The sequence below is a fragment of the Lissotriton vulgaris genome, chromosome 11, assembly GCF_964263255.1.
Source record: "Lissotriton vulgaris chromosome 11, aLisVul1.2, whole genome shotgun sequence".
Classification (NCBI taxonomy): domain Eukaryota; kingdom Metazoa; phylum Chordata; class Amphibia; order Caudata; family Salamandridae; genus Lissotriton; species Lissotriton vulgaris.
Window position 1 is genome coordinate 459,016,977 of NC_141699.1, and position 22,431 is coordinate 459,039,407.

Here is a 22,431-nt window from a genome sequence, read left to right on the forward strand (position 1 = left end):
ACGCACTACGAAATCTAAAACTAACGATTTTCCATGCTGTACACCATACGGACAGCATACCATCACGCTCTTCACCCCGTTGAGCACGTTTTTGCTAACTGCAATGACGCGATTCCATTGCGAAGATGATATTTCATTTACGTCTAAGCTCATCGTAGAGCATGTTCTCATTTGACCGTACTTTCGTAATTATAAGTATAATGCATGACTAGGGCACATTTACAGTTTTTATTTTTATTGCACCAGTTTTTGAATCCGGAAAAATTACCATAAGCACATGCACTTTAGAGGGCACCTAATAATGTTGACGGATTATGCTAAATACATTCTGTTTTCTGGCCTAAGTGAGGTATTAATATTATTTTCTAGGGATAACCCCCTGATGAAGGGCAGGTCCCGAAATGCATAGGGGTGACCAATAACCCTGTGCAAAATGCATTTTGAGTTGAAGTAAATTCAACATAATGTTGGATAACGAAATACAAACATTTCATAGAACATTGATGAACAGAGATGTTATATTGAAAATCAAGTTGGAAAATTATATATATTTAGATGAATGAATAAAAAGTTTCTTCTATAATGCACAGTGTAAAAGCGTATCTATCGCTTCGAGAGTGTACGGGGATGGACCCTTTCCCATGGGAAGGGCAACACTGCTGGAATTTAATACAAATTTCGCTCAAGGACAGGAGGCGAAACACTTGTAGACCCAAACCCTGAAAACCATTGAATACTATTAGACCTTACTATTGCAGAATAAACCTTTTTACAAACCGAGTGTGATGGAGTTACCAATCTAAATTTGAATCAAGTTCTGAAATAATGTTCATCCCTATGCGTTTGGCACTTAGCATCCTTTCAGCTATCACACACTAATTAGATTTAGCAAAATGCTGACTTTTTGTTATTGTAAATATCCAGACAAAAATGTCGTCTCTCACAAGACTATCTAAAGGATGAGAGAGGGATCAGATAGTGCATTATGCCCCAGGCAGAGAGCTTTACAGGATCTGAGCTCATTCGTCAAAATAAATTTACGGATATTTAAGTGCAAGTGAGGTTGCCATCTCTTTTAACAGCAGCTGCTTAGATGGACACTTCACTAGAGGACCCCAGAGACATGTTTTGTCTTCTCCTGGAATAATTGTTTTTATTGCTTAGGAAGGACCATCCAACGAGATCCAAAGGGCCCCGCATTAAGAGTTTTCCCCAGGCCTTGCAAAGATTTCTGACAAGCCTAGTCCCTCATTCATTTTAGACTAAATAAGTTGTCAGATCAATTTCACAGAAGACTGTAAAGTTTTGAACCCTAATGCGGAGTTAACTTGATTACATAAATGAAGTTGTAAGATGATATCAATGCTGACTTTGTGACAAGTAAATTAGTGTGAGGACATGTAACAGCTGTGAAAATAAAAACATTTTTTTCTTTTTTTAGGGTATTCCTGTCCCAGTACTGAGTGCTTTTGAATTGGGAAGGAAGGAAACTGAGAGGCTAAAGCAAAGCATTGTCCATAGGAGCTGAAAAGTCCTGAGACAACCCTTTGATTGCATTCCCCGTTTTGAAGCAAAGCAGGTAGGGTAATCCTCATCCTGCCTAGTGCCATAGTTTTCTTGTTAACATCTGCTAGGGCTAGGACGCCAGTAGGTGACCCATCAGATCCTACGGTCACATGAAACAGATAAAAATACTGGTCGACAGACTGGACAAGACAATGTTTCCCCGAGAATATTTCTGAAATAGTGCATAATTATCATCATTCAGCTGTCCAACGGGATATGGTTCTGTTTGTAATAAAAAAAAGAGGCTATTTCACACGCACGTGCCTTGTTGTGAATTGTTTTTCTGGCGTTGGATGTTCTGTTCCACACTGTGGCATAATGAGAAGTCGCCTTCTAGAGTCTCAGAGATTATGTTTCCATTTACTCTCTCTTTTTTTTAAGTTTGATTTATTGAGGAATAGAAGGGGGGAGTAAGGGAAAGGGAAGGAAAGGAGAAGAATTACAATAAGCAAATGGCAGAAATAAACATTAAAATAAAAACATCATAAAAGTAAGCATTAAAAGCATGAAAAAGCATGAACATATCATAAAAAATAGGAAAAACCTTAAGCAAAGTATAAGATATACGTGTACAATAATAATGGCAATGAAAAATATGTATGAATAATCAGATAATAAGGAAATCATGGGGGTTTGCGGACTTCAACTATGTCTGGGGCGGGAGAGGAAGGAACTGGAGCAGAGGCAGAAAGGTATGTTACCAAAGGAAGCCAAAGCAGGTCACGTTTAATAGCTAAGGAAATGGGAGATACATAGTTGGTGTCTAAACGATGATTAAAACAGATTGCATTCCACCAGGATTGATATGTAACATTCGTAGCTTGTTTCCAGTTAGAGGTAATAACGTGAAAAGCTATAGCTAGGAAAAGATCAAGTAAAGGGTAATGGCTAGTAGGACGAGGAAGGTCTGACGAGAGGGAACCTAGGAAAATTAGTAAGGGTGAAAAGGGGACCTGGAATTGAAAAATCTTTTGAATTTGCTTCCAGACCAACTGCCAGAACTGAGAAATAGGAGGGTATTCGAATAACATATGTTTGAGATCAGCAGAGGGGGATGGACAGGACCAACAGGAAGGGGGAGTGTCTGTTGAAAAACGGGACACGGCAAGTGGGGTAAATAAGATTCTGTGATAAATGAAAAATAAAGTCTGGGTAGTGTTAGCAGCCCTAGAGGTCTTATGGAGTTTTGTCCAAATTTTGTCAAAAAGAGGGACCGGCCATGTCTGAGAAAAGTCCAGCTCCCAAGCAAGCTCAGTACGAGATTTTAATCTATCATTGATAAGACGAAAGGAATTATATAAGGCGGAAGCAGAAGGAGACGTGTCCAATAAAAGGGAAGTGGGTTTGCGATCTACCAGAATTTCGTTAGAAGATGGGAGAGTTTGAAGGTAGGAAAGCAAGACTGGATAAAGGGCGTTATATTGTGTTTGGGCAGAAACTGGTAAAGAGAAAAGAGATTGAAGATGCTGAAATGAGAGAGGTGTACCTTGAGACAATAATTGAGATATCCATAAGAGACCACGAGAATGCCAAGTTCTCCAATATATAGTACGGTTGCGGATTTTGAGAAGAGCGTTATTCCAAATCGGCTGGTCGTGAAGAGAGAGAAGAGAAGAGTAGGAGGAAGAGAGGTAAGGAGAAAGGAGGTTACGAGAGTGTGAAAGAATAGGTGAGCGAAAACGAGTTAAGGAAGATGTAAAAGATAAGAATTCCCGGAAGGTGAAAGGGGAAATGAAAGAAGATTCTATACTTAGCCAAAGAGGAGGATGATATGGCAAGGTAGATGATAACCAACGAGTCGATTGTTTCAGGGAAAAAGCGCGATGGTATTGTTGGAAATCAGGAAAGCGCACTCCTGATTGAGCTTTGTCTTTACGTAAGGAAGCAAGAGCTATTCGGGACCGTTTACCATTCCAAAGGAATTTCAATAATAGAGAATCAATTTTCTTAAAGAAAGAGAGGGGAATGTGTAGAGGAAGCATGGAAATAGTGTAAAGAAGTAGGGGAGATAGCATCATCTTTATAGAGTTGAGCTGACCCCACCAGAATAGAAAGAGCGGGTGCCAACGAGTAATAGCCGTATCCATTTTCTTATATACATAATCAAAATTTAGCTTGAGAGTATCGGATAGTATAGGAGCAAACCAAACTCCCAGGTATTTAATTTTGGATGGTTGCCATGCAAAACCTGTAGAAGAAAAGAGATGTTTCTGACAAAGAGGATTCAAAGGTAGAATCTCACACTTATCGGCGTTCAAGCGATAACCGGAGACTGCCGAAAAAGAAGAGACCTGTTGAAGAAAGGAGGGAATGGAAGTAGCAGGATCGTAACAGTAAAAAAGAATATCATCGGCATAAACCGAGAGCTTGACTTGTTGGGAACCAAAAGGAAAACCAGAAATAGTGTCATCTAAACTAATTTTAGTAAGGAAGGGTTCTAAAGCTAAAATAAAAAGTAAGGGAGATAAAGGGCAACCCTGTCTAACTCCTCTATGTAGAGAGAAGTAATAAGAGTACATCCCATTAACAAAAATAGAAGCTTGGGGATTAGAATAAAGTAAAGAGATAACAGAAATGAATTTAGATGGAATACCAATCCAACATAAAGCCTGAACATGAAATCCCACCCAATGCGATCGAAAGCCTTCTCCGCATCTAGGGAAATAGCTGCAAAAGGAAGAGTGAGTGAAGAAGACTTACCAAGTATGTTAAGAAAAACTCGGGAATTATCTGATGAGAGACGCCCCTTGACAAAACCAGACTGTTCTGGACTGATGATGTCCGGTAGAAGAGGGTCCATACGTAAGGCTAATATTTTCGCTCAAATCTTATAATCAGTGTTAACTAAAGATATTGGTCTATAATTTTTGCATAAGGAATGATCTTTATCATCCTTTGGGATTAAACAAATTAAGACTTGTTGAAAGGAACCGCCAGAGGAGCCAGCGTCGGAAAAGGATTGAAATAAAAGTAGAAGTTTGGGAAGGAGAAGAGAAGCAAAGTGACTGTAAAATTCAATTGTAAAGCCATCAGGACCTGGAGATTTACCATGGTGGAGTTTAGAAACAGCTTGGGAGCTTTCAGAAAGAGAAATATCACGTTCCAGAGTGTTAAAATCAACATGAGAAGAGGGAGGAGAAGGGAGAGATTGAAAATAAGCAAGAAGATCATCAGGAGTAGGAGTCTGTTCAGGGGTATAAAGCGTATCATAGAATTTAGCAAATTCTGCAAGAATGTCTTTATCTTTCAATGTGGATTCACCAGAAGAGGTTTTAATAGATTGGATTTTTGTACGTTCTTTACGAATCTTCAAATAGTTGTCTAAGAGCTTCCCCATTTTATTCTTACCACCATAATATCTAGAATTAAACTTGAGAAGGGTGTTAGAAGCGGCATCTGTTGTAAATTTGTTAAAAGAGATTTTTGCAGCGATAAGGGCTTTAAGGGATGAATCAGATTTTGAGGTGAAGTAAGCGTGTTCTAAAGCCTTGATGTCCGCTAAAATTTTCTCAGATTTGGCCGCGTGTAGATTTTTCCGTTGTGACACAAAATTAATAATAAAACCCCTAGAGGCTGCTTTGAATGAATCCCAAACCATAACAAAGGGAGAGTCAGGGGTTTGATTTAAAAGAAAAAATTCTTTGGCAAAAGCAGTAAATTCAGCACCAAAAGTGGGGTCTGAAAGTAAAGCATTATTAAATCGCCATCTGCCAGAATGAGGGGAAAATGGGAGTAAGTCAAGGTCTACAATAACTGGGGCATGGTCGGAGAGTAAAATGGAGCCAATCTCTGAGCAAATAGCGTGTTGGGATAAAGGGTTACTGAGAAAAATATGATCGATACGGGATTGGGATTGATGAGGAGGGGAGAAGAAACTATATTCACGAAGTTCAGGATTGCATAATCTTCAAATGTCTACAAGGGCATTATTTTTAAAGGAATTGAGAAATTGTATGTGCATTCTAGAGGGGGTAAATTTGACTTTTGAGTGTCGATCAAGGAAGGGATCCACAATCTGATTGCAATCTCCAGCGAGGAGTATGTAGTCACCAGTAAGGGAGGACAGTTTGGCAGAGATAGCAGGCCAGAAAGACTTATCAATTGCAGTAGGGGCATACACATTAAAAAGGGTAAGTGGGATGTTATCTATAAGTAAATTGACAATGAGCCAACGGCCATCAACATCACATTCATGATTAATGGAGGAAACATTTAACTTTTTATGTAACGAGAGTGCAACTCTATTTTTTCTAGAAGCCGTAGGGGAACAAAAAACATGACCCACCTGTAGGAGACTAGGGTCTGCTATCCTATGGTCACCCCAAATTTTTGCTTTTTGCTTCACTGGTTTCTGACTTAATGTGGCTGTGGGCCTGCTAATCAGACCCACAGCCTGCTGTTCTCTCTCTAAATTACTGCCAATGCACTCTAGGTGCATTACGAATTGGAACTGGTTCACCTTATGAGCCCCTGTATTAGTGCACCCTAGGTGCCCAGGGCATAGGTGTATCCAAGGCCTACCAGGGGCTGCAGCATGTATTGTGCCACCCCTGGCCTGGCCTCCATATTTGACACAACTGGCTGATCACTCAGCTGGGGTAAGTCGGTGTAACCACCTCTTACTTAGGTACAGTATGTCTGTGCCTAACCCTGAACTGGACACATATATTCCTATCAGCCACTCCTATGGAAGGCCTCATCAATCCTGGAGGCAGAGTGCTTGGAAATATGTGAGATGGTGCTCGAGCATGAGCTGAGCCTGTCTGCAGCTGTCGGGAACCAATCCCTAAGCTGTTCCGGGATATTGCCATACCATATACTCTTAAGTGCATTATAATCCTCGCGGTTATTTGCTATCTTTGGTTTGGCTTTATCAAAACATGTCGAGTAAGGTGTCATACGAATTGGAATACTATCCCCTCGCCAATTCTGGCGACGGGGATAGCATTCCACCCTTCTAGAGGGACACGACATGTGTGTAGCCTTAACCCCGATTAAAGTTAAACAGAGCCTCAGCATCACAAAATGGATGCTGCCACCACAGACACGAGTCTGGCCTCCTGCTGCTGACCGAAACTCGGCAGATGGTGGCCTGGACAAAGGGTTTCCTGCCTTGAGAGGTGCGAGCACCACTCCAGACAGGGTTTTGTGTATTGGGTAGGACAGGGCTGAATAGAATAAGACATGCCTGGGGCACACAAGGTGTCCGTGCATAGGCCAGTCCAAACCGGTCCTGGGACTTTCCAGACCCCGCCTTGGCGCGGAACAAGACAAAGGAAAGGGAGTGTAACCGCCCCCCTTCCTGGTTCCTCCCAGAGGAGGGACCTAGTAGGTGATCCACCCCTCAGATTGGGAATAAGAGTGGGAGCAGTGCCATTGCACAGCAGATCATCCTGAATCAACTTTACACGAAGAAGAAGACTGGACTTCGACATTCTGCTGCACAGAAGACTGAAGAGAATCTCCCTTGTGGCCTAGGAGTGGCCACCCTGTGAACACAGGTACCAACCAGCAACTCGACGTCTGCTTTGCCGCCGCCGGAGCCCGAGCCCAGAGCCTGACAAGAACCAGACTCCCAGACCTCTCAGAGCCCGATCCACAGTCCCTGCAAAGAAGGGACCCGTGGAGGCACCGAGTGACGTGGGACCGGACCTCTTGGAAGACACTCGAAAAGCTGACTGCGCAGCTTCTGAGGCATCCTCGACGTTGTGCTTTGGGGACTGAGAACCCCCACCACCAAGCAGCCCTTTCACCGAAGATCAGCCCTCCAGCATCTCCACGATCTGCGTGGGTCCCTTTTGCATCGTGCCACTCGATGCGCCATCCCGGCCACTAGCCACGTGGTCAGCAGCCATCTTGGCGACGAAACCGACGATTACACAGCAGGTCTGGATGCTCCAGACCTACCCAAGCTCCTGTAAAAAGGAGCACCCCCTCTGACCTTGCTGGTCCGAGTGTTAAGCATCTTTCCACTTCTGCGTGGCTTGCATTTGCCAAGGCCTGTTTGCTCCGATCAGGTCGCCGACACCGCCAACAGCGAGAAGCCTATGTGCGACAGCTCGTGACCGACTTCTGGACGTCCTCAACCCCGGGTATCCACGTGGCTGCAGAAAGAAGCTACCCGACAACGCCTGTTTGCACCCAACATCGCCTGGTTCCAATCTGGTTCCACGGTAGTCACTGGCTAGTGACTTTGAACACTGTCCCCTCTGCTTTCAGGTCTTCACATCTTCAGATCCACCCTTGGATCCACCGGAACTCTTCTCATCGAGCCGCCTGCAGCATCTTCAGCTCCAAGCACCATCGACCGGCGTGACGAAACCCGACACTACTTCGACCCTGTGCACCCGCTTCCTGTGGGTGAGGTAACTCAGCTCCGCCAGTGCTCCTGCATTGGTACACATCCCAAGGGCCTGTGTCTTAAGTTTCAGCTCTGTAGGTCACTCGGAAGGTTCCTAACTTTCTAACTTCGTACTTTTTACGCACCATAGACTTTACATTGGAAAGTGCGTGCACTTTGAACACTGCACCCGAGTCCCGTGGGCCTCTCCCGACTTAGTCACTGCTAGTCTCGAATAGCTCCAGCGATTCCCAAGGCCCTAGGCCTCTTCACTTTCCTATTGGTATCTCTTATACCACTTTCTTAGTATATGGTTTAGGTGGCCCCTAGGGCTCATCCATATTGTGCAACTTTTGTGTATTTTAAACTGTCTTGTGATTTAACGCTTGTGCTTCTGTGCTCATAAAGAGTCCAGGGGATTTTATAGTTAATAAATCAATATATATTTTCAATATATATCTGTGTGGTGTCCCTTTCATTTGGTATTCAAAGGGGTTGTGTATGGTATAACAGCTGGCTTCACATGCCTTTCAGAGTTTAGCCTAAGACTGCTTTGTCCACGTTACCACTAGGATAACTGGTCTACAAGGTTGAATTACAACCATAATCATAAGGGTTGCTTGGCATGGTACAAAGTGATCACTAAGAATTAGTGAGCATTATATACCAGGCCAACTTCTCACATTGGTGAGCAGCGGATTGGGATCTGAGCTTGCTGTTGTTTTACCATTACAATCTTTGAGATTATCATTTGAAAGATCATACAGGTACCTGCTAGGTACATATAAAACAAGACTAGTATACTTAAGTTCTACTGAACTTAGTTGTTGTAGAGCAAAGGGAGTAGCACACCCTAGCTACAACTACTAGATAGGTTTAGTAGGTAAACACCAGTGTAGGTAGATTGCAACACATCCACCCACACTAGAGCAATGTCTGGAGCAGAGGGGTCCGGTGGACTTACTCCTGATGAGAGTGACCCTCCAAGGGCACCATCCAGATTTGCTATTTTTTCCTTTAAGGAATTAAGACAGCTTTGTGTCTTAAGGGGTCTGAAGACAGGGCCTTCCCCTACTACAGACCACCTAAGAGAGCTCTTAGACCAGTCTGAGACTCTAAAGCCCTCTAAGGCAAACCCCACAGGGGATGCTGAAGGAGGCCATCCTTCAGAGGATGACACTGTAGACACCCCCGCCCCTATCATCCTGGTAGATGAGGAAGCCTCCACCACTGGAGCTCCTCAGGTAGATGAAGAGGAAGAGGAAGAGGAAGAGGAGGAGTTGGAAAGCAGTGAGTCAGATGATGACAGAAATAGTCAGGTGCTGGTCAGTAGACTGAACCAGGCTAACTTAAGCTTACTTGGGAATGAATCAGGTAACAACCCATTCAGACCCCCAGGTGGACTTAACCAGAAGCCTAGGAGGAGAAGGACTCACTCAGGTGACTCTGACAACTCCCATGCTTCTAGAGGTTCTCATGGTCACTTCAGAAAGGAGATGACTAGCCCTCAGAGAAGGGAACATGAGGCCAAGATGAGAGAGGCTGAGCTTAGGATCCAGAGGCAAGAGTTAGAGGTTGCCCTGGCCAAAGAGAAACTTGCTAGAGCAAGACAGCCTAGAGAGAGTGGGGTAATAGAACCCACTGGTGGCAGCAATATCCACAAGGATAAAGACAGGTCTTTTGATAACAGAAACCTGAGTAAGATTGTGCCCCCCTACAAAGCTGGGGATGATATCCATAAATGGATTACTGCAATGGAGAGAGCCTGCAGAGTACAGCAGATCCCTCAGGAGCAGTGGGCAGCAATCTTGTGGCTCTCCTTTGAAGGTAGAGGCCGAGACAGACTCCTCACAGTTAGTGATGGGGATTCTAGAAACTACCTGGTCCTGAAGAGTGCTCTGATTTATGGGTTAGGCTTAACCACTGAACAGTACAGGTTAATGTTCAGAGATACCCAGAAGACACAGACTCAGGACTGGTCTGAATTTGTTGAGTGTGCCACTAAGGCTCTGGAGGGATGGTTGCTGGGAAGCAAGGTTACAGACTATGAAGGATTGTATAATTTGCTGATGAGAGAACACATTTTAAATAATTGTCAGAACCAGCAGTTGCATCAACATTTGGTTGACTCAGATTTGACCTCTCCCCAAGAATTGGGAAAGAGGCCAGATAAATGGGTAAGAACCAGAGTTAAGCAAAAGAACCAGAACCAGAACCAGGGTGGTGACCAGAAGAAAACAGACCAGAAGGGTGGGGAGCAGAAAGCTAAAGACCAGAAGTCTTCAACAGGGCCCCAAACTGAGACAGAGGGTGGGTCCCAAACTTCCAAGAAGAAGAAGAAAGAAGGTCAGAAGAAACCCTGGTGTAAAACTTGTAAGAACACCTCTCACTGGACAAGTGAGTGTAAAAAGGGTGGAGCCCCCAGCACTGCAGCCCCTAAGGCACCTGCACCCACTAGTACAGTTAGCAGTGCTGGTCCTCAAGCCAAGGGATTAGTGGGTATCACTTTGGGAACTGAAGGAGATTCTTTTTTTTTTGTTTAAGAAATTTTTATTAAGCATTGAAAAGTGATACAAGAAGCATGTCATGAAAAATTAGAAAAAAGTACAGATGAGTATAATAATAATTAAAAGACTTCAATCTATAGGAATTTATATAGAAAAGAGAAGGGTATGAAGAGATAGATAGAAGAAAGAAGAAAGAAAAAAGAAAGGGAGGAAAGCAGAAGAAAAGGAAAGAGAAGAGGAGAGAAAGAGGAGGATAAGGAAGTAAAACTAAGGGATCATAAGGGACATGGAGCACGTGGTAAGGGAGAGGGATTAGAAGAGAGATAGGAAGTAAAGGGAAGCCATGTGTGGACCGAGAGTTTTGAATTATCTTTCCAACACGATAAAATAACTTTAAATGCAAGTGCAATAAATAGGTCTAACAACTTAGCAGAAGAGGGTGTAACAATATCAATATCATCAGATAAAGAACCTAAAAATATGTGTAAAAAAGATAATTGTGAAGAAAGAGAGAACATTTTCATACATATATTCCAAACATCAGTCCAAAAAGATAAAACTGGGGAACAATGGTATAGTTGGTGTTGTAGAGTACCAGTAACTTTGGAACAGGACCAACATAAAGGAGAAGAGGTTGGAGAAAATTTATGAATAGTAACCAGGGTAATAACAACTCTGTGGTAAATAAAAAGTAAGGATTGGGTAATGCGTGCAGCAACAGAAACTTTGAAGAGTCTAGACCATAAACGATCCCATAATGCAGTGTCAAAAGAGACATCAAGATCAGTTTCCCAAGCAGTCTCTACTGTAGATTTAGATCGAACAGAACAATTAGACAGTAAAAGTGAATATACAAGAGCAGCTTTTGGTTGTTGAGTAGAAAAGAGAGGATAAAGTGGAGTGACAGGAGTGAAAGAGGAAAAGGAATCGGAGGAAGAAGATAAAGAGGATAAATGAGATTGAATAGCAGAGATTATAATAGAATATTCAGCAAGAAATGAGGAGGGCAAGTTAAACCTATTTTGTAAAGCTGTAAAAGTAAGAAGAGTGGAATCAAGGAAAAACTGATGTACAAACATTATATCCTTTTCTTTCCAGTGTTTAAAATAGAATGATTTACCTTTATATCTAAGAAATTTGTTGTACCAAACTACAGATGATAAAAAACATTGTAGAGGGGAAAGGGTAGAGGAAAAAATATTTTGCAATGTAGATTGGCAATATTTCAGAATAGGATACTTGGATATAAAGGTACAATTTGACATGAAAGGAACATGTTTAAAGGAGAAATCTTTTAAAAAAGAGCGTTCCAGAAGAACCCACTTAGGAACAGGAGTATCAAGGAAATCATATGCCAAGGAGAAGGATTGTTTGATGAAAAAGGCAGAATGATAAGAGCCAAAATCAGGGAAACAAACACCACCTTCATTTTTAGGTCGAATCAACTTATGTAACCCAATGCGGGGGTGTTTATTATTCCACAAAAATTTTGTACATATAGAATTGATACGAGAAAAATAGGATTTAGGGATTTTGAGGGGGAGCATAGAGACTGTATATAAAACATGAGGGGTAATCATCATTTTGATGGTATCTAATCTACCCCACCAAGAAAGAAATAGGGGAGACCAAATCTGCAGAAGGGATTGAATTTTCTTAATTAACGAATCAAATGTTATTTTAAGGGTATCTTTTAGAGAGGAAGAAAACCATATGCCAAGGTACTTAATTTTAGAAGGGCACCATGCAAAATCAGTATTATTAAACATATATTGAAAACACAATGGATTAAGGGGAAGCACTTCCGTTTTGGATAAATTGAGCTTATAACCTGATATTGAAGAATATAACTGAACTTCATCTAAAAAGGGCGGGAGGGATGATTCGGGATTGGACATGTAGATGAGGACATCATCAGCATACGCTGAGAGTTTAGTTTCGACAGAGGAGAATTTTAAACCAGTGATATGGGGGTTGGAACGAATGCGTTGTAGAAAGGGTTCAAGGCATAAGATAAATAATAAAGGGGAAAGGGGACAACCTTGTCTTGTGCCTCTGGTTAAAGAAAAGAATCTGGAAAATTGATTGTTAACAAAAATGCTGGCACGGGGGGATGAATAAAGGAGTTTAACTAACGCTATAAAATATGGACCAAAACCAAACCAAGTAAGGGTTCGGAACATGTATTGCCAATTAATACAATCAAAAGCTTTTTCAGCATCTAGGGATAGGGCTGCTAACGGGGTTTTGACATTTTTTACTGTGAGAGAGGACATTGGAAAAAAGACGGGCATTATCAGCAGCGAGTCTGCCCTTAACAAAACCCACCTGGTCTGTGTTGATTAAGCGAGGGATAATGGAATCAAGGCGAGAGGCAAGAATTTTAGCAAAAATTTTACAGTCATAATTAATTAAGGATATGGGGCGGTAATTTTTACATTGGAAATCATCCTTATCAGGTTTTGGAATGATTACAATGAGGGCATCCAAAAAGGACCCGGAGGCCTTAGCTTCCAAAATAAAAGAATTAAATAACTGAAGGAGTTTGGGAGAAAAAAGGAATGAAAGGAGGAGTAAAATTCATCTGGTAGGCCATCAGGGCCAGGGGCTTTTGATTTCTTAAGGGAATGAATAGCTGAGGTAATTTCTTGGAGAGTAATTTCACGTTCTAGGTGTGAAAAGTCAACAGGAAGGGCAGGGGGGGAGGGAAGGCCTTCAAAAAATGTTGTTAAGTTTGCATCAGAAGGATGAGTATCGTCTGTATATAGGGCTTGATAGTATCCTCTTGAATCCCTCAGACAGCAGGCTGCTGCTGAGGCTGCTGGGAATGCTCAAGGTGCCCATAAAGTATATTGGGACGATGGACTCCTTTATTCAGAGGCTAGAGACCCCAAGCCTGGTGCTACCAGGAGGTTGGTTATACCTCTGCAATTTAGGGGCTTCCTACTCACCTTGGCCCATGATATTCCTTTAGCAGGACACCTAGGCCAGAATAAGACCTGGGACAGGCTTGTCCCTCACTTTCACTGGCCTCACATGTCTGAAGACACCAAGGAGTTTTGTCGCTCCTGTGAAACCTGCCAAGCCAGTGGTAAAGCAGGTGGAACAACAAAGCCCCCCCTGATACCACTACCTGTGGTGGGGGTTCCCTTTGAAAGAGTGGGGCTTGATATTGTTGGTCCAATGGATCCCCCTACAGCATCTGGGCACAGATTCATACTGGTGGTAGTGGATCATGCCACCAGGTACCCAGAGGCAATTCCACTTAGGACCACAACAGCTCCTGTTGTGGCCAGGGCCTTACTTGGAGTTTTCTCCAGAGTGGGGTTTCCTAAGGAGGTAATATCTGATAGAGGTGCCAACTTCATGTCAGGATATTTGACAGCTATGTGGAAGGAATGTGGTGTCAACTACAAGTTCACCACTCCTTATCACCCACAATGCAATGGGCTTGTTGAGAGATTTAACAAGACCCTAAAGGGCATGATTAAAGGATTACCTGAAAAGCTCAGGCGAAGATGGGACATCCTACTGCCCTGCCTTTTGTTTGCTTACAGAGAGGTCCCTCAAAAGGGGGTTGGCTTCAGCCCCTTTGAATTTTTGTTTGGGTACCCTGTAAGAGGACCCCTGTGTCTAGTGAAGGAAGGATGGGAGTTACCTCTCAAAAAGCCTAAACAAGACATAGTGGACTATGTACTTGGTCTCCGCTCCAGGATGGCAGAGTACATGGAAAAGGCATCCAAAAACATTGAGGCTATCCAAGAATTACAAAAAGCTTGGCATGACCAAAAGGCTGTCCTTGTTGAATTTCAGCCTGGACAGAAGGTATGGGTGTTGGAGCCAGTGGCCCCAGCAGCACTCCAAGACAAATGGTCTGGACCCCATACAATTCTGGAGAAGAAGGGAGAGGTTACCTACTTGGTGGACCTAGGAACTCCCAGGAGCCCCCACAGGGTGCTCCATGTGAACAGATTGAAGGCATATGTCAGCAGGGCAGACATGGTCTTGCTCATGGCTACAGATGAGGGACAGGAGGAAGAGAGTGACCCTCTCCCAGACCTGCTCACTCAGAACCCTGAGGATGGCTCAGTTGATGGTGTGGCCTTAGGTGGCAGCCTCACTGAACATCAGCAACATGACTGCAGACAAGTTCTACAGGCATACAGGCATATGTTCTCGTTGACACCCAGTCAGACTAACTGGTGTACCCATGTGGTGGACACTGGTGACAGTCTTCCTGTAAAGAGCAAGATTTACAGGCAACCTGACCACGTCAGGGACTGTATAAAGACTGAGGTGCAAAAGATGCTGGAATTAGGTGTCATTGAGCCTTCAGAGAGCCCCTGGGCTAGCCCAGTGGTTCTGGTCCCCAAACCTCACACCAAAGATGGCAAGAGAGAGATGAGGTTCTGTGTGGATTACAGAGGACTCAATGCTGTCACCAGGACAGATGCACACCCTATTCCAAGGGCAGATGAGCTCATTGACAAGTTGGCTTCTGCCAAATATTTGAGCACATTTGACTTGACAGCTGGCTACTGGCAAATCAGGTTAGCTGAGGAGTCTAAAGCCAAAACAGCATTTTCTACCCCTAGTGGGCATTATCAGTTTGTGGTGATGCCCTTTGGTTTGAAGAATGCACCTGCCACCTTCCAAAGGTTGGTGAATCAAGTCCTTACTGGGTTGGATGACTTTTGTGCAGCTTATCTGGATGATATTGCTGTCTTTAGCTCCACCTGGGAGGATCACCTGGTCCACCTGAAGGAAGTGCTTGAGGCTCTGCAGAAGGCAGGCCTCACTATCAAGGCAACAAAGTGCCAGATAGGGCAGAGTAAGGTTGTATACCTGGGCCACCTTGTAGGTGGAGGCCAAGTTCAACCACTGGAGAGTAAGATCCAGACCATCAAGGACTGGTCCCCTCCAACCACCCTGACTCAGGTCAGAGCTTTCTTGGGCCTGACTGGGTACTACAGGAAGTTTGTTAAGAACTATGGGTCCATTGTGACCCCTCTTAATGATCTGACATCTAAGAAGATGCCCAAAAAGGTTCAGTGGACAGAAATCTGTCAAAAGGCATTTGATGACCTGAAGAAGGCCATGTGCTCTGCACCTATCCTGAAGAGTCCTGACTACTCAAGAGAGTTCATTGTCCAAACAGATGCTTCTGAGTTGGGAGTGGGAGCAGTGCTTTCACAGCTTAATGTAGATGGCCAGGACCAGCCCATTGCTTTCATTAGCAGAAGGCAGACCCCCAGAGAGAAACGTTGGTCAGCTATAGAGAGGGAGGCCTTTGCTGTGGTGTGGGCCCTGAAGAAGTTGAGGCCATACTTGTTTGGTACTCACTTCAAGATTCAGACCGACCATAAGCCCCTCTTATGGCTTAATCAGATGAAGGGTGAAAACCCCAAACTACTCAGGTGGTCCTTTTCCCTACAGGGGATGGACTTTACAGTGGAGCACCGCCCAGGGTTCGACCATGGCAACGCAGATGGTCTCTCCAGGTACTTCCACTTAGAACATGAAGACACAACTGGTCAAGGTTAGTCTAATGTCCCTGCGTTTGGGGGGGGGGCTTATGTAGGAGAGTAGGGTCTGCTATCCTATGGTCACCCCAAATTTTTGCTTTTTGCTTCACTGGTTTCTGACTTAATGTGGCTGTGGGCCTGCTAATCAGACCCACAGCCTGCTGTTCTCTCTCTAAATTACTGCCAATGCACTCTAGGTGCATTACGAATTGGAACTGGTTCACCTTATGAGCCCCTGTATTAGTGCACCCTAGGTGCCCAGGGCATAGGTGTATCCAAGGCCTACCAGGGGCTGCAGCATGTATTGTGCCACCCCTGGCCTGGCCTCCATATTTGACACAACTGGCTGATCACTCAGCTGGGGTAAGTCAGTGTAACCACCTCTTACTTAGGTACAGTATGTCTGTGCCTAACCCTAAACTGGACACATATATTCCTATCAGCCACTCCTATGGAAGGCCTCATCAATCCTGGAGGCAGAGTGCTTGGAAATATGTGAGATGGTGCTCGAGCATGAGCTGAGCCTGTCTGCAGCTGTCGGGAACCACTCCCTAAGCTGTTCCGGGATATTGCCATACCATATACTCTTAAGTGCATTATAATCCTTGCGGTTATTTGCTATCTTTGGTTTGGCTTTATCAAAACATGTCAAGTAAGGTGTCATATGAATTGGAATACTATCCCCTCGCCAATTCTGGCGACGGGGATAGCATTCCACCCTTCTAGAGGGACACGACATGTGTGTAGCCTTAACCCCGGTTAAAGTTAAACAGAGCCTCAGCATCACAAAATGGATGCTGCCACCACAGACACGAGTCTGGCCTCCTGCTGCTGACCGAAACTCGGCAGATGGTGGCCTGGACAAAGGGTTTCCTGCCTTGGGAGGTGCGAGCACCACCCCAGACAGGGTTTTGTGTATTGGGTAGGACAGGGCTGAATAGAATCAGACATGCCCGGGGCACACAAGGTGTCCCCGTATATAGGCCAGTCCAAACCGGTCCTGGGACTTTCCAGACCCAGGCTTGGCGCGGAACTGGACAAAGGAAAGGGGGTGTAACCGCCCCCCTTCCTGGTTCCTCCCAGAGGAGGGACCTAGTAGGTGATCCACCCCTCAGATTGGGAATAAGAGTGGGAGCAGTGCCATTGCACAGCAGATCATCCTGAATCAACTTTACGCGAAGAAGAAGACTGGACTTCGACATTCTGCTGCACAGAAGACTGAAAAGAATCTCCCTTGTGGCCTAGGAGTGGCCACCCTGTGAACACAGGTACCAACCAGCAACTCGACGTCTGCTTTGCCGCCGCCTCCCGCCGGAGCCCGAGCCCAGAGCCCGACAAGAACCAGACTCCCAGACCTCTCAGAGCCCGATCCACAGTCCCTGCAAAGAAGGGACCCGTGGAGGCACCGAGTGACGTGGGACCGGACCTCTTGGAAGACACTCGAAAAGCTGACTGCGCAGCTTCTGAGGCATCCTCGACGTTGTGCTTTGGGGACTGAGAACCCCTACCACCGAGCAGCCCTTGCACCGAAGATCAGCCCTCCAGCATCTCCACGATCTGCGTGGGGCCCTTTTGCATCGTGCCACTCAACGCGCCATCCCGGCCACTAGCCACGTGGTCAGCGGCCATCTTGGCGATGAAACCGACGATTACACAGCAGGTCTGGTTGCTCTAGACCTACCCAAGCTCCTGTAAAGAGGAGCACCCGCTCTGACCTTGCTGGTCCGAGTGTTAAGCATCTTTCCACTTCTGCGTGGCTTGCATTTGCCAAGGCCTGTTTGCTCCGATCAGGTGGCCGACACCGCCAACAGCGAGAAGCCTACGTGGGACAGCTCGTGACCGACTCCTGGACGTCCTTGACCCCGGGTATCCACGTGGCTGCAGAAGAAGAGTGGAATCAAGGAAAAACTGATGTACAAACATTATATCCTTTTCTTTCCAGTGTTTAAAATAGAATGATTTACCTTTATATCTAAGAAATTTGTTGTACCAAACTACAGATGATAAAAAACATTGTAGAGGGGAAAGGGTAGAGGAAAAAATATTTTGCAATGTAGATTGGCAATATTTCAGAATGGGATACTTGGATATAAAGGTACAATTTGACAATGCGGGGGTGTTTATTATTCCACAAAAATTTTGTACATATAGAATTGATACGAGAAAAATAGGATTTAGGGATTTTGAGGGGGAGCATAGAGACTGTATATAAAACATGAGGGGTAATCATCATTTTGATGGTATCTAATCTACCCCACCAAGAAAGAAATAGGGGAGACCAAATCTGCAGAAGGGATTGAATTTTCTTAATTAACGAATCAAATGTTATTTTAAGGGTATCTTTTAGAGAGGAAGAAAACCATATGCCAAGGTACTTAATTTTAGAAGGGCACCATGCAAAATCAGTATTATTAAACATATATTGAAAACACAATGGATTAAGGGGAAGCACTTCCGTTTTGGATAAATTGAGCTTATAACCTGATATTGAAGAATATAACTGAACTTCATCTAAAAAGGGCGGGAGGGATGATTCGGGATTGGACATGTAGATGAGGACATCATCAGCATACGCTGAGAGTTTAGTTTCGACAGAGGAGAATTTTAAACCAGTGATATGGGGGTTGGAACGAATGCGTTGTAGAAAGGGTTCAAGGCATAAGATAAATTATAAAGGGGAAAGGGGACAACCTTGTCTTGTGCCTCTGGTTAAAGAAAAGAATCTGGAAAATTGATTGTTAACAAAAATGCTGGCACGGGGGGGGTGGATAAAGGAGTTTAACTAACGCTATAAAATTTGGACCAAAACCAAACCAAGTAAGGGTTCGGAACATGTATTGCCAATTAATACAATCAAAAGCTTTTTCAGCATCTAGGGATAGGGCTGCTAACGGGGTTTTGACATTTTTTACTGTGAGAGAGGACATTGGAAAAAAGACGGGCATTATCAGCAGCGAGTCTGCCCTTAACAAAACCCACCTGGTCTGTGTTGATTAAGCGAGGGATAATGGAATCAAGGCGAGAGGCAAGAATTTTAGCAAAAATTTTACAGTCATAATTAATTAAGGATATGGGGCGGTAATTTTTACATTGGGAATCATCCTTATCAGGTTTTGGAATGATTACAATGAGGGCATCCAAAAAGGACCCAGAGGCCTTAGCTTCCAAAATAAAAGAATTAAATAACTGAAGGAGTTTGGGAGAAAAAAAGGAATGAAAGGAGGAGTAAAATTCATCTGGTAGGCCATCAGGGCCAGGGGCTTTTGATTTCTTAAGGGAATGAATAGCTGAGGTAATTTCTTGGAGAGTAATTTCACGTTCTAGGTGTGAAAAGTCAACAGGAAGGGCAGGGGGGGAGGGAAGGCCTTCAAAAAATGTTGTTAAGTTTGCATCAGAAGGATGAGTATCGTCTGTATATAGGGCTTGATAGTATCCTCTTGAATCCCTCAGACAGCAGGCTGCTGCTGAGGCTGCTGGGAATGCTCAAGGTGCCCATAAAGTATATTGGGACGATGGACTCCTTTATTCAGAGGCTAGAGACCCCAAGCCTGGTGCTACCAGGAGGTTGGTTATACCTCTGCAATTTAGGGGCTTCCTACTCACCTTGGCCCATGATATTCCTTTAGCAGGACACCTAGGCCAGAATAAGACCTGGGACAGGCTTGTCCCTCACTTTCACTGGCCTCACATGTCTGAAGACACCAAGGAGTTTTGTCGCTCCTGTGAAACCTGCCAAGCCAGTGGTAAAGCAGGTGGAACAACAAAGCCCCCCCTGATACCACTACCTGTGGTGGGGGTTCCCTTTGAAAGAGAGGGGCTTGATATTGTTGGTCCAATGGATCCCCCTACAGCATCTGGGCACAGATTCATACTGGTGGTAGTGGATCATGCCACCAGGTACCCAGAGGCAATTCCACTTAGGACCACAACAGCTCCTGTTGTGGCCAGGGCCTTACTTGGAGTTTTCTCCAGAGTGGGGTTTCCTAAGGAGGTAATATCTGATAGAGGTGCCAACTTCATGTCAGGATATTTGACAGCTATGTGGAAGGAATGTGGTGTCAACTACAAGTTCACCACTCCTTATCACCCACAATGCAATGGGCTTGTTGAGAGATTTAACAAGACCCTAAAGGGCATGATTAAAGGATTACCTGAAAAGCTCAGGCGAAGATGGGACATCCTACTGCCCTGCCTTTTGTTTGCTTACAGAGAGGTCCCTCAAAAGGGGGTTGGCTTCAGCCCCTTTGAATTGTTGTTTGGGCACCCTGTAAGAGGACCCCTGTGTCTAGTGAAGGAAGGATGGGAGTTACCTCTCAAAAAGCCTAAACAAGACATAGTGGACTATGTACTTGGTCTCCGCTCCAGGATGGCAGAGTACATGGAAAAGGCATCCAAAAACATTGAGGCTATCCAAGAATTACAAAAAGCTTGGCATGACCAAAAGGCTGTCCTTGTTGAATTTCAGCCTGGACAGAAGGTATGGGTGTTGGAGCCAGTGGCCCCAGCAGCACTCCAAGACAAATGGTCTGGACCCCATACAATTCTGGAGAAGAAGGGAGAGGTTACCTACTTGGTGGACCTAGGAACTCCCAGGAGCCCCCACAGGGTGCTCCATGTGAACAGATTGAAGGCATATGTCAGCAGGGCAGACATGGTCTTGCTCATGGCTACAGATGAGGGACAGGAGGAAGAGAGTGACCCTCTCCCAGACCTGCTCACTCAGAACCCTGAGGATGGCTCAGTTGATGGTGTGGCCTTAGGTGGCAGCCTCACTGAACATCAGCAACATGACTGCAGACAAGTTCTACAGGCATACAGGCATATGTTCTCGTTGACACCCAGTCAGACTAACTGGTGTACCCATGTGGTGGACACTGGTGACAGTCTTCCTGTAAAGAGCAAGATTTACAGGCAACCTGACCACGTCAGGGACTGTATAAAGACTGAGGTGCAAAAGATGCTGGAATTAGGTGTCATTGAGCCTTCAGAGAGCCCCTGGGCTAGCCCAGTGGTTCTGGTCCCCAAACCTCACACCAAAGATGGCAAGAGAGAGATGAGGTTCTGTGTGGATTACAGAGGACTCAATGCTGTCACCAGGACAGATGCACACCCTATTCCAAGGGCAGATGAGCTCATTGACAAGTTGGCTTCTGCCAAATATTTGAGCACATTTGACTTGACAGCTGGCTACTGGCAAATCAGGTTAGCTGAGGAGTCTAAAGCCAAAACAGCATTTTCTACCCCTAGTGGGCATTATCAGTTTGTGGTGATGCCCTTTGGTTTGAAGAATGCACCTGCCACCTTCCAAAGGTTGGTGAATCAAGTCCTTACTGGGTTGGATGACTTTTGTGCAGCTTATCTGGATGATATTGCTGTCTTTAGCTCCACCTGGGAGGATCACCTGGTCCACCTGAAGGAAGTGCTTGAGGCTCTGCAGAAGGCAGGCCTCACTATCAAGGCAACAAAGTGCCAGATAGGGCAGAGTAAGGTTGTATACCTGGGCCACCTTGTAGGTGGAGGCCAAGTTCAACCACTGGAGAGTAAGATCCAGACCATCAAGGACTGGTCCCCTCCAACCACCCAGACTCAGGTCAGAGCTTTCTTGGGCCTGACTGGGTACTACAGGAAGTTTGTTAAGAACTATGGGTCCATTGTGACCCCTCTTAATGATCTGACATCTAAGAAGATGCCCAAAAAGGTTCAGTGGACAGAAATCTGTCAAAAGGAATTTGATGACCTGAAGAAGGCCATGTGCTCTGCACCTATCCTGAAGAGTCCTGACTACTCAAGAGAGTTCATTGTCCAAACAGATGCTTCTGAGTTGGGAGTGGGAGCAGTGCTTTCACAGCTTAATGTAGATGGCCAGGACCAGCCCATTGCTTTCATTAGCAGAAGGCAGACCCCCAGAGAGAAACGTTGGTCAGCTATAGAGAGGGAGGCCTTTGCTGTGGTGTGGGCCCTGAAGAAGTTGAGGCCATACTTGTTTGGTACTCACTTCAAGATTCAGACCGACCATAAGCCCCTCTTATGGCTTAATCAGATGAAGGGTGAAAACCCCAAACTACTCAGGTGGTCCATTTCCCTACAGGGGATGGACTTTACAGTGGAGCACCGCCCAGGGATTGACCATGGCAACGCAGATGGTCTCTCCAGGTACTTCCACTTAGAACATGAAGACACAACTGGTCAAGGTTAGTCTAATGTCCCTGCGTTTGGGGGGGGGGTTATGTAGGAGAGTAGGGTCTGCTATCCTATGGTCACCCCAAATTTTTTCTTTTTGCTTCACTGGTTTCTGACTTAATGTGGCTGTGGCCCTGCTAATCAGACCCACAGCCTGCTGTTCTCTCTCTAAATTACTGCCAATACACTCTAGGTGCATTATGAATTGGAACTGGTTCACCTTATGAGCCCCTGTATTAGTGCACCCTAGGTGCCCAGGGCATAGGTGTATCCAAGGCCTACCAGGGGCTGCAGCATGTATTGTGCCACCCCT